The 16,808-nt window shown below is 41.5% G+C and overlaps 1 long non-coding RNA gene across 1 annotated transcript in view; it reads left to right on the forward strand.

Annotated features, from left to right (window-relative positions):
- The window catches only part of LOC117081789, a 29,041-nt gene extending 20,840 nt beyond the window's left edge, over window positions 1-8,201 (forward strand). Inside the window, exon 2 of the long non-coding RNA XR_004436280.1 lies at window positions 8,020-8,201. This is a non-coding gene — a long non-coding RNA (uncharacterized LOC117081789). The remainder of the gene's footprint in view (window positions 1-8,019) is intronic.
- Window positions 8,202-16,808: the final 8,607 nt, after the last annotated feature.

Consider the following 16,808-nt stretch of genomic DNA (forward strand, 5'->3'; position numbering starts at 1 on the left):
GAATTAGCATAGGGAAGAAAACAAGAAATTTACACTAAAGATAAAGATATAAATAAAAATTTCAGAGCAAGTAATGAGAATGAACAGAAAGAGCCAACCAACAAACTTAATTATGGAGAAATTAATTCATGGCTCTTAAAATACAGTTGTAGGCCAGGGGCAGTGGCTCACGCCTGTAATCCCAGCACTTTGAGAGGCCAAGGTGGGTGGATCATGAGGTCAAGATTTGAGATCAGCCTGGCAAACATGGTGAAATCCCATCTCTACTAAGAAAACAAAAATTAGCTGGGTGTGGTGTGTGCCTGTAATCCCAGCTACTCGGGAGGCTGAGGCAGGAGAATTACTTCAACCCAGGAGGTGGAGGTTGCAGTGAGCCAAGATCACACCATGGCACTCCAGCCTGGGTGACACAGCAAGGCTCTGTCTCAAAAAACAAAAAAAAAAATACAATCGTAAACTGCACTCAAAAAATCACTTTAAGTATATACATTTAAGAACTTCAAGATGGCCGAATAGGAACAGCTCCAGTCTCCAACTCCCAGCGCAAGCGACACGTAGAAGACCGGTGATTTCTGCATTTTCAACTGAGGTACTGGGGTCATCTCACTAGGGAGTGCCGGACAATCGGTGCTGGTCAGCTGCTGCAGCCTGACCAGCGAGAGCTGAAGCAGGGCGAGGCATCGCCTCGCCTGGAAGCACAAGGGGGAAGGAAATCCGTTTTCCTAGCCAGGGGAACTGAGACACACAACACCTGGAAAATCGGGTAACTCCCACCCCAATACTGTGCTTTAAGGAAACAGGCACACCAGGAGAATATATCCTACACCTGGCGGGGAGGGGCCCACGCCGACGGAGCCTCCCTCACTGCTAACTCAGCAGTGTGCCGCGATCTATCCGCAAGGCAGCAGCGAGGCTGGGGGAGGGGCGCCCGCCATTGCTGAGGCTTAAGTAGGTAAACAAAGCCGCTGGGAAGCTCAAACTGGATGGAGCTCACAGCAGCTCAAGCAAGCCTGCCTGTCTCTGTAGACTCCACCTCTGGGGACAGCCCACAGCTGAAGTCCAATAGGGGAAGCAGCGGGGGCCGGTGCAGACGCGAATGACTCTGTCTGACAGCTTTGGGGAGAGCCGTGGATCTCCCAACGCGGAGGTTGAGATCCGAGAACGGTCAGACTGCCTGCTCAGGTGGGTCCCTGACCCCCGAGTAGCCTAGCTGGGAGACATCCCCCACTAGGGGCAGTCTGATACCCCACACCTCACAGGGTGGAGTCACCCCTGAGAGGAAACTTCCAAAGGAAGAATCAGACAGGTACACTCGCTGTTCAGCAATATTCTATCTTCGGCAACCTCTGCTGCTGATACCCAGGCAAACAGGGTCTGGAGTGGACCTCAAGCAATCACCAACAGACCAACAGACAGTCCTTCTGACTGTCAGACGGAAAACTATCAAACAGGAAGGACACCTATACCAAAACCCCATCAGTACGTCACCATCATCAAAGACCAGAGACAGATAAAACCACAAAGATGGGGAAGAAGCAGGGCAGAAAAGCTGGAAATTCAAAAAATAAGAGCGCATCTCCCCCTGCAAAGGAGCGCAGCCCATCGCCAGCAACGGATCAAAGCTGGTCAGAGAATGACTTTGACGAGATGAGAGAAGAAGGCTTCAGTCCATCAAACTTCTCAGAGCTAAAGGAGGAATACGTACCCAGCGCAAAGAAACTAAAAATCTTGAAAAAAGAGTGGAAGAATTGACAGCTAGACTAAAGAATGCAGAGAAGATCATAAACAAAATGACAGAGATGAAAACCATGACACGAGAAATACGTGACAAATGCACAAGCTTCAGTAACTGACTCGATCAACTGGAAGAAAGAGTATCAGCGATTGAGGATCAAATGAATGAAATGAAGCGAGAAGAGAAAACCAAAAGAAAAAAGAAGAAAAAGAAATGAACAAAGCCTGCAAGAAGTATGGCATTATGTAAAAAGACCAAATCTACGTCTGATTGGGGTGCCTGAAAGTGAGGGGGAAAATGGAACCAAGTTGGAAAACACTCTTCAGGATATCATCCAGGAGAACTTCCCCAACCTAGTAGGGCAGGCCAACATTCAAATTCAGGAAATACAGAGAATGCCACAAAGATACTCCTCCAGAAGAGCAACTCCAAGACACATAATTGCCAGATTCACCAAAGTTGAAATGAAGGAAAAAATCTTAAGGGCAGCCAGAGAGAAAGGTCGGGTTACCCACAAAGGGAAGCCCATCAGACTAACAGCAGATCTCTCGGCAGAAAATCTACAAGCCAGAAGAGAGTGGGGGCCAATATTCAACGTTCTTAAAGAAAAGAATTTTCAACCCAGAATTTCATATCCAGCCAAACTAAGTTTCATCAGTGAAGGAGAAATAAAATCCTTTACAGATAAGCAAATGCTTAGAGATTTTGTCACCACCAGGCCTGCCTTACAAGAGACCCTGAAGGAAGCCCTAAACATGGAAAGGAACAACCGGTACCAGCCATTGCAAAAACATGCCAAAATGTAAAGACCATCGAGGCTAGGAAGAAACTGCATCAACTAACGAGCAAAATAACCAGTTAATATCATAATGACAGGATCAAGTTCACACATAACAATATTAACTTAAATGTCAATGGACTAAATGCTCCAATTAAAAGACACAGACTGGCAAACTGGATAAAGAGTCAAGACCCATCAGTCTGCTGTATTCAGGAGACCCATCTCACATGCAGAGACATACATAGGCTCAAAATAAAGGGATGGAGGAAGATCTACCAAGCAAATGGAGAAAAAAAAAGCAGGGGTTGCAATCCTAGTCTCTGATAAAACAGACTTTAAACCATCAAAGATCAAAAGAGACAAAGAAGGCCATTACATAATGGTAAAGGGATCAATTCAGCAGGAAGAGCTAACTCTCCTAAATATATATGCACCCATACAGGAGCACCCAGATTCATAAAGCAAGTCCTTAGAGACCTACAAAGAGACTTAGACTCCCATACAATAATAATGGGAGACTTCAACACTCCACTGTCAACATTAGACAGATCAACGAGACAGAAAGTTAACAAGGATATCCAGGAATTGAACTCATCTCTGCACCAAGCGGACCTAATATACATCTATAGAACTCTCCACCCCAAATCAACAGAATATACATTCTTCTCAGCACCACATCGCACTTATTCCAAAATTGACCACATAATTGGAAGTAAAGCACTCCTCAGCAAATGTCAAAGAACAGAAATTATAACAAACTGTCTCTCAGACCACCGTGCAATCAAACTAGAACTCAGGACTAAGAAACTCAATCAAAACTGCTCAACTACATGGAAACTGAACAACCTGCTCCTGAATGACTACTGGGTACATAACGAAATGAAAGCAGAAATAAAGATGTTCTTTGAAACCAATGAGAACAAAGATACAACATACCAGAATCTCTGGGACATTTAAAGCAGTGTGTAGAGGGAAATTTATAGCACTAAATGCCCACAAGAGAAAGCAGGAAAGATCTAAAATTGACACTCTAACATCACAATTAAAAGAACTAGAGTGGCAAGAGCAAACACATTCAAAAGCTAGCAGAAGGCAAGAAATAACTAAGATCAGAGCAGAACTGAAGGAGATAGAGACACAAAAAACCCTCCAAAAATCAATGAATCCAGGAGTTGGTTTTTTGAAAAGATCAACAAAATGACAGACCGCTAGCAAGACTAATAAAGAAGAAAAGAGAGAGGAATCAAATAGACGCAATAAAAAATGATAAAGGGGATATCACCACCGACCCCACAGAAATACAAACAACCATCAGAGAATACTATAAATGCCTCTACGCAAATCAACTAGAAAATCTAGAAGAAATGGATAATTTCCTGGACACTTACACTCTCCCAAGACTAACCAGGAAGAAGTTGAATCCCTGAATAGACCAATAGCAGGCTCTGAAATTGAGGCAACAATTAATAGCCTACCCACCAAAAAAAGTCCAGGACCAGATGGATTCACAGCTGAATTCTACCAGAGGTACAAGGAGGAGCTGGTACCATTCCTTCTGAAACTATTCCAATCAATAGAAAAAGAGGGAATCCTCCCTAACTCATTTTATGAGGCCAACATCATCCTGATACCAAAGCCTGACAGAGACACAACAAAAAAAGAGAATTTGAGACCAATATCCCTGATGAACATCGATGCAAAAATTCTCAATAAAATACTGGCAAACCGGATTCAGCAGCACATCAAAAAGCTTATCCACCATGATCAAGTGGGCTTTATCCCTGGGATGCAAGGCTGGTTCAACATTCGCAAATCAATAAACATAATCCAGTATATAAACAGAACCAAAGACAAGAACCACATGATTATCTCAATAGATGCAGAAAAGGCTTTTGACAAAATTCAACAGCCCTTCATGCTAAAAACGCTCAATAAATTCGGTATTGATGGAACGTACCTCAAAATAATAAGAGCTATTTATGACAAACTCACAGCTAATATCATACTGAATGGGCAAAAACTGGAAAAATTCCCTTTGAAAACTGGCACAAGACAGGGATGCCCTCTCTCACCACTCCTATTCAACATAGTGTTGGAAGTTCTGGCTAGGGCAATCAGGCAAGAGAAAGAAATCAAGGGTATCCAGTTAGGAAAAGAAGAAGTCAAATTGTCCTTGTTTGCAGATGACATGATTGTATATTTAGAAAACCCCATTGTCTCAGCCCAAAATCTCCTTAAGCTGAGAAGCAACTTCAGCAAAGTCTCAGGATACAAAATTAATGTGCAAAAATCACAAGCATTCTTATACACCAGTAACAGACAAGCAGAGAGCCAAATCAGGAATGAACTTCCATTCACAATTGCTTCAAAGAGAATAAAATACCTAGGAATCCAGCTTACAAGAGATGTAAAGGACCTCTTCAAGGAGAACTACAAACCACTGCTCAGTGAAATCAAAGAGGACACAAACAAATGGAAGAACATACCATGCTCATGGATAGGAAGAATCAATATCGTGAAAATGGCCATACTGCCCAAGGTGATTTATAGATTCAATGCCATCCCCATCAAACTACCAATGACTTTCTTCACAGAATTGGAAAAAACGGCTTTAAAGTTCATATGGAACCAAAAAAGAGCCCGCATTGCCAAGACAATCCTAAGTCAAAAGGACAAAGCTGGAGGCGTCACGCTACCTGACTTCAAACTATACTACAAGGCTACAGTAACCAAAACAGCATGGTACTGGTACCACAACAGAGATATAGACCAATGGAACAGAACAGAGTCCTCAGAAATAATACCACACATCTACAGCCATCTGATCTTTGACAAACCTGAGACAAACAAGAAATGGGGAGAGGATTCCCTATTTAATAAATGGTGCTGGGAAAATTGGCTAGCCATAAGTAGAAAGCTGAAACTGGATCCTTTCCTTACCCCTTATACGAAGATTAATTCAAGATGGATTAGAGACTTAAATGTTAGACCTAATACCATAAAAACCCTAGAAGAAAATCTAGGTAGTACCATTCAGGACATAGGCATGGGCAAGGACTTCATGTCTAAAACACCAAAAGCAACGGCAGCAAAAGCCAAAATTGACAGATGGGATCTCATTAAACTAAAGAGCTTTTGCACAGCAAAAGAAACTACCATCAGAGTGAACAGGCAACCTACAGAATGGGAGAAAATTTTTGCAACCTACTCATCTGACAAAGGGCTAATATCCAGAATCTACAAAGAACTCAAACAAATATACAAGAAAAAAACAAACAACCCCATCAAAAAGTGGGCAAAGGATATGAACAGATATTTCTCAAAAGAAGACATCCATACAGCCAACAGACACATGAAAAAATGCTCATCATCACTCGCCATCAGAGAAATGCAAATCAAAACCACAATGAGATACCATCTCATACCAGTCAGAATGGCAATCATTAAGAAGTCAGGAAACAACAGGTGTTGGAGAGGATGTGGAGAAATAGGAACACTTTTACACTGTTGGTGGGATTGTAAACTAGTTCAACCATTATGGAAAACAGTATGGCGATTCCTCAAGGATCTAGAACTAGATGTACCATATGACCCAGCCATCCCACTACTGGGTATATACCCAAAGGATTATAAATTACTCTACTACAAAGACACATGCACACTTATGTTTATTGCGGCATTATTCACAATAGCAAAGACTTGGAATCAACCCAAATGTCCATCTGTGACAGACTGGATTAAGAAAATGTGGCATATACACCATGGAATACTATGCAGCCATCAAAAAGGATGAGTTTGCGTCCTTTGTAGGGACATGGATGCAGCTGGAAACCATCATTCTTAGCAAACTATCACAAGAAGAGAAAACCAAACACCGCATGTTCTCACTCATAGGTGGGAACTGAACAATGAGATCACTTGGACTGGGGAAGGGGAACATCACACACTGGGGCCTATCATGGGGAGGGGGGAGGAGGGAGGGATTGCATTGGGGAGTTATACATGATATAAATGATGAATTGATGGGTGCTGACGAGTTGATGGGTGCAGCACACCAACATGGCATAAGTATACATATGTAACAAACCTGCACGTTATGCACATGTACCCTAGAACTTAAAGTATAATAAAAAAAAAAAAAAAAAAAAAAAAAGAACTTCAAGAATATAAGTGAAGCAATAACATGCTTTACAATCAACAAAAAATGTAGGGAAAAGGCAGATTAGATTAAGAACCAATGGACGTGAAAAATAACCAATTGGAAATTCTGTAAATGAAAAATATAGTCATGGAAATACAAACATTTAATGAGTTGGATATACAGGTGGTCCTCACTTTGCACAGTGTTGTGCTAGCCAAACCTCATGCAACCATGTCTTCACTTTGCATGATTCTGTCATAACTGAGGACAGGATTCTGATATGCATAGGTTTCAGTTAACACAGCATCATGCAAACCAAGGATGACCATACTCTGGCCTGGGCAAAATCAAAAAATGAATTAGTGAATACAGGAAACTAGCACAAAAGTTTGCTGATAAATACAGACCAATAAAGATATTAAAATATGAAAGAGAAATAGAGAAGTAGAGATTAGATTAAAAATTTTACTAAATGTATAATATATATGAGGCTCTCCAAAAGAATAGAACAATGTTGAAAGACTGGTAAAGGATTAAGAATTGAAGAAAAATGTCAGATTTTTTAAGTGCCTATTAAATTATTATAAGGATAAATGAAATAAAACCTAGTTTGACAAAGCAAAGGTAGCACAGTTGTGGAACAAAAGGATAAAAAATATCATAAAAGCTAACAGAAAGAAAAGACAGAAAGCCTTAGAAGGTAAAAATTATATTTATAGAAGACTCCCCTTTCCCAGCAATACATGCCAAAAGACAATGAAGTAAGGTATTCAAAGGGCTATAAAGAAATTACTAATAAAATGTATTTTCATACCCAGCTAAAAATCATTCAAGAGCACTTACATAATAAAGACATTTAAAACCTACAAAACTCCACTGATGCTTGATAAAAGAACTACTCAAAGACATACTTTAGCAAGGAAAAGAAAGTGAGCCCTTGGAGAGGAATGCATAAACAATGAATAAAGCCTACGAGAGAGATGTCAGTGAAACCATGCAGAGAACTTGATGTCTGATTTCTAAAGTTCATAGATGTCTGACTCACATATGAGAAAGCTAAAGTAGCCTGCGATAGCAGTGTAGAGGCCATGTCTGGGAAGCAATGGACTCACCTCCAACCATAGGACAGAGGTGCATGAATCCGAGGGATTAAACAGGGATCTGGAATAGCTACATCAAGGAAGCAAAAATCAAACAGAATTAGTAGGGGAGTCCCCAAAGAACCTGTAAAAGTGTTCATGAGAGAAATATTTGTCTTTAAATACCTGCCAGGTCCAGAGAGCCCAGAACAATCTTTTAATAGTTCTGGTCAAGAATTTTCTAATCCCCATTTCCTTTCTCCCTCCTCTTGCTTTAACACAGATGGGGAAGGCAAGAGCAATGGATGGATAAAGGAAGAAGAAAGAGAGAAGGAACTTATGATGTCTTTCCTTCCCAGATGGCATGTTCTTGTCTGCACCAGACCCTAACTGGGAGAAGAGCAAAAACACAAATATCACATTAAGATGGAAGTTTCACCTTAAAGTAATCATAACATTTTTGTTTGTTTGTTTGAGACAGGGTATTACTCTGTCACCCAGGCTGGAGTGAAGTGATGCAATCACTGCAGTCTCAACCTCCCAGGCTCAAGCAATCCTCCCACCTCAGCCTCCAGAGTAGGTGGGACTATAGATGCTCCATCACACCTGGCTAATCTTATTTTATGATTATTATTATTATTATTGCTTTTTTTTTAGAAACAGGGTTTCACCATGTTGTCCAGGCTGGTCTCGAACTCCTGGGCTCAAGGGATCTGCCAGCCTTGGCCTCCCAAAGCACTGGTATCACAGGCATGAGCCACAGTGATTGACTCATAACATTTTATTATCTGTAACCATTGACTATCCAAGTTTTCAACCAGGAATAGGGAAAGGATCACCCTCACTGAGAAAGTTCAGCGAGAGACAAAAATGAAGTTGCTTTTGGCTTTTACCATAACACTCTGGCTCAACAGTAATTTCAAATACCGCTAGTAGTTGCAGCCACAGATCTAAAATAGGCCCGAAGGCCCTGTCCTCACTCCTTCATGTGACAAAGAAAACTGCTCAACCTACACAAACAGAATATCTCTTTTCCCCTTCATGTCCCAGTTCCCCAAAAAAGGGAGAAAATCTTTCCCTCCCATATCCAACACCCCTTTTCTACTCCAGGATGATCAATGGTGAGAAAAGAAAACATTTCTTTAAGAGGAAAATTCACTTCCTTCTCCCCACAGGGGCATAATCTGACCCATGACTCAGACAAGAAAATGATGAGTCCAGAGTGAGTGACAATCCAGAAGTGAGTTTCCCAAAGTTGTTTAGTCTTAACTAACACTTCATGCAGAACATTCTTAATTCAATGCAGGTTGAACTTGAAAGTACAACCAAAGCTTTGTCATGGTCTCTCCTGCCATGTGAAGTGGAAACAAACAGACTATAGTCCCTCCTTCCATGGCCTCATTTCAGATTTTAACCTGGGTTTTAATCTCCTGTCAATTTAGACATGAAGATACTAACATCCTCTAAGAACAAGTAATTGTCAGACATGGAATATTCAAATTCAAGAATAAGAAATAAAAAATAGGTCTACAGAGGCATGGTTTTAAAGATGGACCCAGGCCGGGCACGGTGGCTCAAGCCTGTAATCCCAGCACTTTGGGAGGCCGAGACGGGCGGATCACGAGGTCAGGAGATCGAGACCATCCTGGCTAACATGGTGAAACCCCGTCTCTACTAAAAAATACAAAAAACTAGCCGGCGAGGTGGCGGGCTCCTGTAGTCCCAGCTACTCGGGAGGCTGAGGCAGGAGAATGGCGTAAACCCGGGAGGCGGAGCTTGCAGTGAGCTGAAATCCGGCCACTGCACTCCAGCCCGGGCGACAGAGCAAGACTCCGTCTCAAAAAAAAAAAAAAAAAAAAAAGAGATGGACCCAAATTATATTCCTAAATACCTATTTGGGATAAGAAAAACCAGTGTTTTCCTACTTTCACTCTCATTCTCATATCACTTCTGACACCACATGTATGGGGATGGTTTCCCCCATATAGTAAGCAATTCTCCAAAGAACACCAGCTGGGTGTCCTACAATTTAAGTCAATTCTGACACTACCTACCTGGAGACAGCATCAGATCCCACAGGTTAAGGGCTCAGTCCCACAAGTCTGCCCCACTTCAAATACCAATTGCAAACTCCAGGTTGTGACCTATGCTTCTAACCAACTGTCTGTAAATCAGAGTTCCCATGATCTCCTCCTCAGGTTTGATTATTTTTCTGGATGACTCACAGAACTCGAGGAAACACTTAACACTTACCAATTACCATAAAGGATATCACAAGGGATACAGAGAACAGCCAGATGGAAGAGGTGCGCAGAGCAAGGCATATGGGAAGCGGTGCAGACGGAGTCCATGTCCTCAACAGGCATGCTGCGCTCCCTGTATTCAACAATCTAACCTAGTTCTTTGGAGTTTTTACAGAAGCCTCATTATGCAGGCATGATTGATTATAATCCCTGGCCATTGGAGATCAACTCAACTTTCAGCCCCTTGCCCCATCCCCTTCCTGGAGGTTGGTGGGGTAGTCCCAATCATCTAATCACATCTTGGTCTTTCTAGTGACCAGCCCACATCCTGAAGCTATGTAGGGACTGCTAGCCACAGTCATCTCATTAGCATACAAAAGATACTCCTTGTTATTATGGATGTTCTAGGGGTTTTAGGAGTTGTGTGCCAGGAACCAAGAGCAGAGACCAAATACATATTTCTTATTATAACACAGTATCACAATACCATTTGATATCTTAATCCAGAGTATCGCCATTCGGGTCATTGTGTAAATAAAGGAATCTATTCAAAAGTTTTTTCAAAACATCTGCCCCAAAGTAAGTTAAAATTTTCACTTCCAGGCCAGGCGTGGTCGCTCACGCCTGTAATCCCAGCACTTTGGGAGGCCGAGGCAGACGGATCACTTGAGGTCAGGAGTTTGAGACCAGCGTGGCCAACAGGGTGAAACCCCATCTCTACTAAAATTACAAAAATTAACCAGGCATGGTGGTGCATGCCTGTAATCCCAGCTACTCAGGAGGCTGAGGCAGAAGAATCACTTGAACCCAGAGGCAGAGCTTGCAGTGAGCTGAGACTGTGCCACTGCACTCCAGCCTGGGCCACAGAGCAAGACTCCATCTCAAAAAAAAAAAAAAAAAAAATTCATTTCCAAAAACAGATATCGGTAGCATTTTTAAAGTGACATTTCACTATTTAAAGAACTAAAACCATTAGTCTCACCAAGTGTCCCATTATATCCAACTTTTCAGCATCTGGAGCATTGACATGCATGTCTATAGTGGAAACCTCATCCTTTTGTCACATATACAGAGGACACCTCATTCACTGATTAGTGTTATGTGACAGGGTGACAACGAATGTAAATAGACTAAACCATCACATTTTCCTTTCCAAGTCCATTTTATCTTTTAAGGTTTGGTCCAGTGTTTTTTGTTGTTGTTGTTTGTTTGTTTTTAATATACTATGACTTGATTTCACGAGAAGAAACTGTGAATACATCTCCCAAAATTATTTGATTCTTGTAGGCAGCTAGTTCTGCTCTGCCCCTGGAGTATCAGCTACTGTAGATGGTGCAGGACTATCACAAAATAGGCGGCTCAGGTTGTTCTCATGTTATCAAATGGTCCTTGATGTTGTCAAGTTGGGTGGGTATTGTGCCACTGCTTTTCCCTCATCTGAGTGTAGTGCCATTTATAAAAACACACCGAAATCTCTAATCCCCGCAATCACCACTCCTAACTTCTGCCCCGTCGAGCTCAACAGAGGTTTGTGCTCCTACAACTTCTCTTACTAGCGCCATAGCATGGGTCTTTCTTCCTTCCACTCTGTGAACCTCGATAGTAGGGCACGGCCTTCATCCTTCAAATTTATTCTTGTTTGTTTGTTTGTTTTTTAGAGATAGAGTCTCACTCTGTCACCCATGCTGGAGTACAGTGGCACAATCACAGTTCACTGCAACTCACTGGGAGGATCACTTGACCTCCCAGGCTCAAGTGATTCTCCCACCTTAGCTTCCCGAGCGCATGCCACAACACCCAGCTAATTTTTGTATATTTTATAAAGACACAGTTTAGCCATGTTGCCTAGCTGGTTTCAAACTCCTGGCCTCAAATGATTCCCCCACCTTGGCCTTCTGAAGTGTTGGGATTACAGGCATGAGCCACCATGCCCAGCTGCAAATTATTTTCATCTTCTCCTCAGTTATTTCCATCCGTGTTGTGGGGCCAGGGATCGCCTAACTCCAGACAGGCTGTCACTCTTTTCTCCTTTGACTTCGTGGGTAACATCACTTTTTATGCTTGAGGCTGGCTTTGAAATGTTAATATCCTGTTAAGACTCCAGTCACATTTGTATGAAAAGGGATTTTTATGGGTAGATCTGGAAATCTATTGCTTATATCATCATTTTCACAAGAATGTGTATTTCAAGTTTAAATATAAGTGAAAGGAGCTAGCTAGGACTACCAGACATTTTTGCCATGTCAGCAGACCTGTTAGAGAACCCTAAAGAAGAAACAGAAAGTAAGAAAGAAAAAACAGAGCTCATAGAGAAACTTCAGGGATCCAGTAATGGACGAGGTTTCTCCAGTGGCTTTTATGTGAACCCCTATCTCCTACACACACTGCTGCGCCTCTCCTAAAGTCCCTTCTTTCTCCAGGCCTCTATTGCTCCCTGCCAGGACCTTTGATCCTTTCCAGCTTCCAGGGTGAGCTGGATCAATTACAGTGTGTCTCCAGTCATCGCTTAGCTTATTTCACTTGACAACTGGACATTTTCTGCTTGCTCCTCCAGATTTAATCTCCATCCTCCTCCACCCTAATCTGTACTCTGTGAGTCTTTTTTTTAAATTGACACAAATAATTGTATATGTGTATTGTGTAAAAGATGATGTGTTTTGAAATACATGGACATTGTGGGATGGCTAAACTGACTAATTAACTTGTGTGTTACCTCACATACTTACCATTTTTTTGTGGTGAGAACACTTAAAATCTATTATCTTAGCAATACTCGAGAATACATTAACTATAGTCTCCATATCGTACAATAGATTTATTGAACTTTTCTTCCTGATGAACTGAAATTTTGTGTTCTTTGACCAATATCTCTCCAACACTCTTCACCTGCAGCCCCTAGCAATCACCATTCTACTGGCTGCTTCTGTGAGTTCAACAGTTTTAGATTCTACATATAAGTGAGAATCTGTGCCTGGCTTATTTCACTTAACATAATGTCCTCCAGGTTAATCCGTGCTGTCACAAATAACATGTGACACTTTGTAAGTTAGTTAATGAGATGTCCGTATGGTCCATCTAAATATTAATGGAAGGCAAGTGCTCCCCTACTGTTGAACTTCACTTCTGAAGGCAGCTATCAGAAAAATGAAGGAGGAAAAAATTATAATGTATCTAACCATGACTTGTGTTATTGAGAAATTAATGTGCATATTGAAGCTCTCAATCTCAACATTGCCAAACGTCATTCAAGCATAGGATGTGTTTATGATGGAGCATCTTAAAGCATCCTGGGAAAATTACAGTGATGACTCCCAACTTTCCATTAGCTAGGAATGTAAAGAGTTGCAAATATGTGTCCAACCATAAAGATACTTGAAACGAATGTGTTGAGCTCTAAACAAGAAAAGTAATTTTGGACAAAAAAATATTATTCAATGCTGAGAGAAGTTCATCTATTTTAAGAACTGAATTTAGGAAAAACAAGCCCCTCTGCTGTTTGCTGGCTGGATTGGGCTAAGGGCGGACCTGGTTTTTGTAACTCTCCCCACCCTTCTTGGATGTGTCCAGCCCAGTAGGCAGCCTTGTTCTGGAATATCCAGTTAAGCTGGATTGCTGGGAGGTGGAGCTACAGTTGCACTTTTTCAACTTAAGAACAGGATGCACCAACACAATCCCTGATTTTCCTTAATTTTTCCAGGGCCTTGATCTTCTTTCAGGATCCACAGAAAACTACCACTGGCACATGGGGGAGTTGATGGTGATAAATTCCAAGGGTAAGTGGGAGGAAAACGTATCAAGATCCACTGGAGAAATCAGTTATTGTTAGGTCAGGCAACATCAACACAATAGACATCTGTTCCATTGAGAAAAAAGACCTCTGTTGAACTGATGAAGCTGTCAGCATAAGTCATGTTCTTTGGGCATGTCGTAAAAGGATCTGACCTTCAGAGAGTAGGCTGCAGTATCAGGATCCTCATTCCTACCATCAGTGGAATGTCATGGCAGAATTTCGTTCCCTGTGTGGTTTCCCCAAATGTACACTGATTATTAACTTTTAAATTCATAGCTTAGGAACTATAGGAGGATCTAGCTCTGAATTGAAAATAATGAAATTCTGCTGGCTAGCCAACCCTCAGTTGTTCCACATTCAACAGGTTTCTATTGGGTATCTACACAGGCAAACACCAGAGGCTCAACAGTTAATAAGACAGTCATGATCCCTGTGCTATGGATCTTGTGATCTAGTTGCTCTCCTGTTAGGAATATCACCATATCAAGAATCAATCAACTATTCCCAATTGACTGAGCTAGAAGGAATTGCCCAATCCCCTTCATTTATCAATTTAAAAATAACTCTGAAAAGATATAGCGTTCAAAACTAATTAAAAGAGAGGACTAGAACCCAGGTCTACTGACTCCCAGACCTTCCCTGTTTGTTGATACTCTACCCTCCTTTCTACCCACTCCCCAAAAAAGCCTAATTTCCCATGTAGAGTCCTTACACTGGTAAATGTCTGCTGATACATGCAGGAGTCAATGATTATTGACTCTGGCAAAAAGCAATATGTTGTTTAGTATATTTACCAACTACTAAAACACAGTGGTGACATAAATTTGTTTTTCATGAAACTCTCTATTTCTAAAACCAAAGTCCAACAGAAAGCTGAACTCATGGAAAGTATTTAACATACAATTGTATTTGATGGACAGACTTAAAGGGCAAATATTAAATAATGGCTTGAATCTCTATTCTTTTATATATGTCAAGAAAGCCTCATCAAATTTTACCTTTCATATGCATGAAATATTCCTTTAAATTGGCTTATCAGATTACTAAAAGAACTTTTGTACTAGAGATTTTTAAAAATGTTCTAGGCTAAGACAACATTGTGAAATATATTTAGGAGTTGGAAGACAGGCTGAACTTTCCTGTTTTTTCCTTCTTCTCCCTTCAGGGATTCAATGAACTCAATGCCCTTTAGTCAATGTACCAGTTAGAGCAGTTGAATTCATGAGAAAATGGTCAAGTAGTCAATACTCTAGTTGTCTCAAAAGGATTTCTTTTTTTAAAAAAAGAAGACCCAAGGAAAACACTATCAATAGAAAGCATTGAATGCTCATAAGGAATTTAGGCAATACCAGGAAAGTGTGTTTGGGGTGAGGGGAAGGGTGAAGGGGGAGAAGTAGAGACATGGGAGGGATGGGAGGGTTGGAGGGAAAGAGAAGTGGAAAGATGGGAGGACGGAGGGAGACAGAAGTGGAGAGATGGGAGGGGTGGAGGGAGAGAGAAGTGGAGAGATGAGAGGGTGGAGGGAGAGAGAAATGGAGAGATGAAAGGGTGGAGGGAGACAGAAGTGGAGAGATGGAAGGGGTGGAGGGAGAGAGAAGTGGAGAGATGGAAGAGTGGAGGGAGAGAGAAGTAAGGAGATGGGAGGGTGGAAGGAAAGAGAAGTGGAAAGCTGGGAGGGTAGAGGGAGAGAAGTGGAGAGATGAAAGGGTAGAGGGAGAGAGAAGTGGAGAGATGAAAGGGTGGAGGGGGAAAGAAGTGGAGAGATGGGAGGGTGGAGGGAGAGAGAAGTAAGGAGATGGGGGTGGAGGAAAAGAGAAGCGGGGAAATAGGAAGGTGGAGGGAGAGAGAAGTGAGGAGGTGGGAGAGAAGGGAAAAGGAAGTTACTTTCATGTTTTCTCTCAATCCAGTGGAGAAGATGTTGATATCAGTCCTATGTCATGGATGAGGAAACTGAAGTTCACATTTGTCAGTTGCTGAAGGTCACGTGACCAGAAATGCAAAGCCCGATCTGACTCATAGTCTCCTAATTATAAATGTTACATGCTTTCTATTAGCCAGGCATTGCTACTTTTTCAGTTGTGTCAGAAATGGCATATCCAATATTGTGTTTGATTCTCACAGCAACCCCAGAAAATGAATGTTACTCTAAATTTCAAAATTATGAAACTGCCTCGAAGAGGTTAGGTCATTTTGCATAAGGCCCCACATTAAAAAGAGAGAGCATTTAGCAAATAAGTGTGGGCAAAGCTCTGCCCTTTTTGTTGTTTCAGTGTTTCCCAAACACATTCTGGGGATTTGAGGTGAAAAAAATGCCGCAGTATTCTTATCCCTTTGAAAAAGGTGATCTTTACATAAAGTTTGATGTGAAATGTCTTGAAAACAACTGGATCAACCAAGACAAACGTTCCCAACTAGAAGGTCCACTGCCATCTAGATCAGAAGTTTCTAACATAATTGGAGAAACAGAGGCGGTAGAGCTTCAGGAATATGGTAACACTTGAGGCTAAGGAGGTGGTCAGAGGCGTGAAGCCTAAATCATAGCTCTGATGAAGAAAGCAGCAGTGCTCGTGTTCCCGGAGGGGTGTGCCTGCCCATCCACAAACACTGCAAATGAATTGCACAGGAGGACTTTCCTTCCATACTTGCCTGATTTGTTCTCAGTGATCCCACTGGTGTGTCCCATCAATCCGGATGAACTGATGTACATCCATTGGTCTCTGCGTAACTTTTAAAATTGGTATAGTATCTACAGTGTGTATAATTGAAACTAACCACAAAGCTTCACATCTTCATTTCAACTGTTCCGTAGCAGAATAAAGCACTTGAAAGGAAATAAGACTCCTTTTCACATGTAGATTATAAGTTTTGATCCTGATATCTATGCTTGATTTTTATCAGTTTTGTGCAGATTTTATGTCTCGTATTTTAAATTCAAATCCCATATTGTAAAGTTTGTACAATTTATCCTGAAGCTTTGTGTTTGGCTGCACCTGAATAAGCTGCTACAAATAGAAGAAAGAATCTCATAGCCTGTATCTA

The sequence above is a fragment of the Trachypithecus francoisi genome, unplaced genomic scaffold (assembly GCF_009764315.1).
Source record: "Trachypithecus francoisi isolate TF-2019V2 unplaced genomic scaffold, Tfra_2.0 Lachesis_group8, whole genome shotgun sequence".
Taxonomy (NCBI): domain Eukaryota; kingdom Metazoa; phylum Chordata; class Mammalia; order Primates; family Cercopithecidae; genus Trachypithecus; species Trachypithecus francoisi.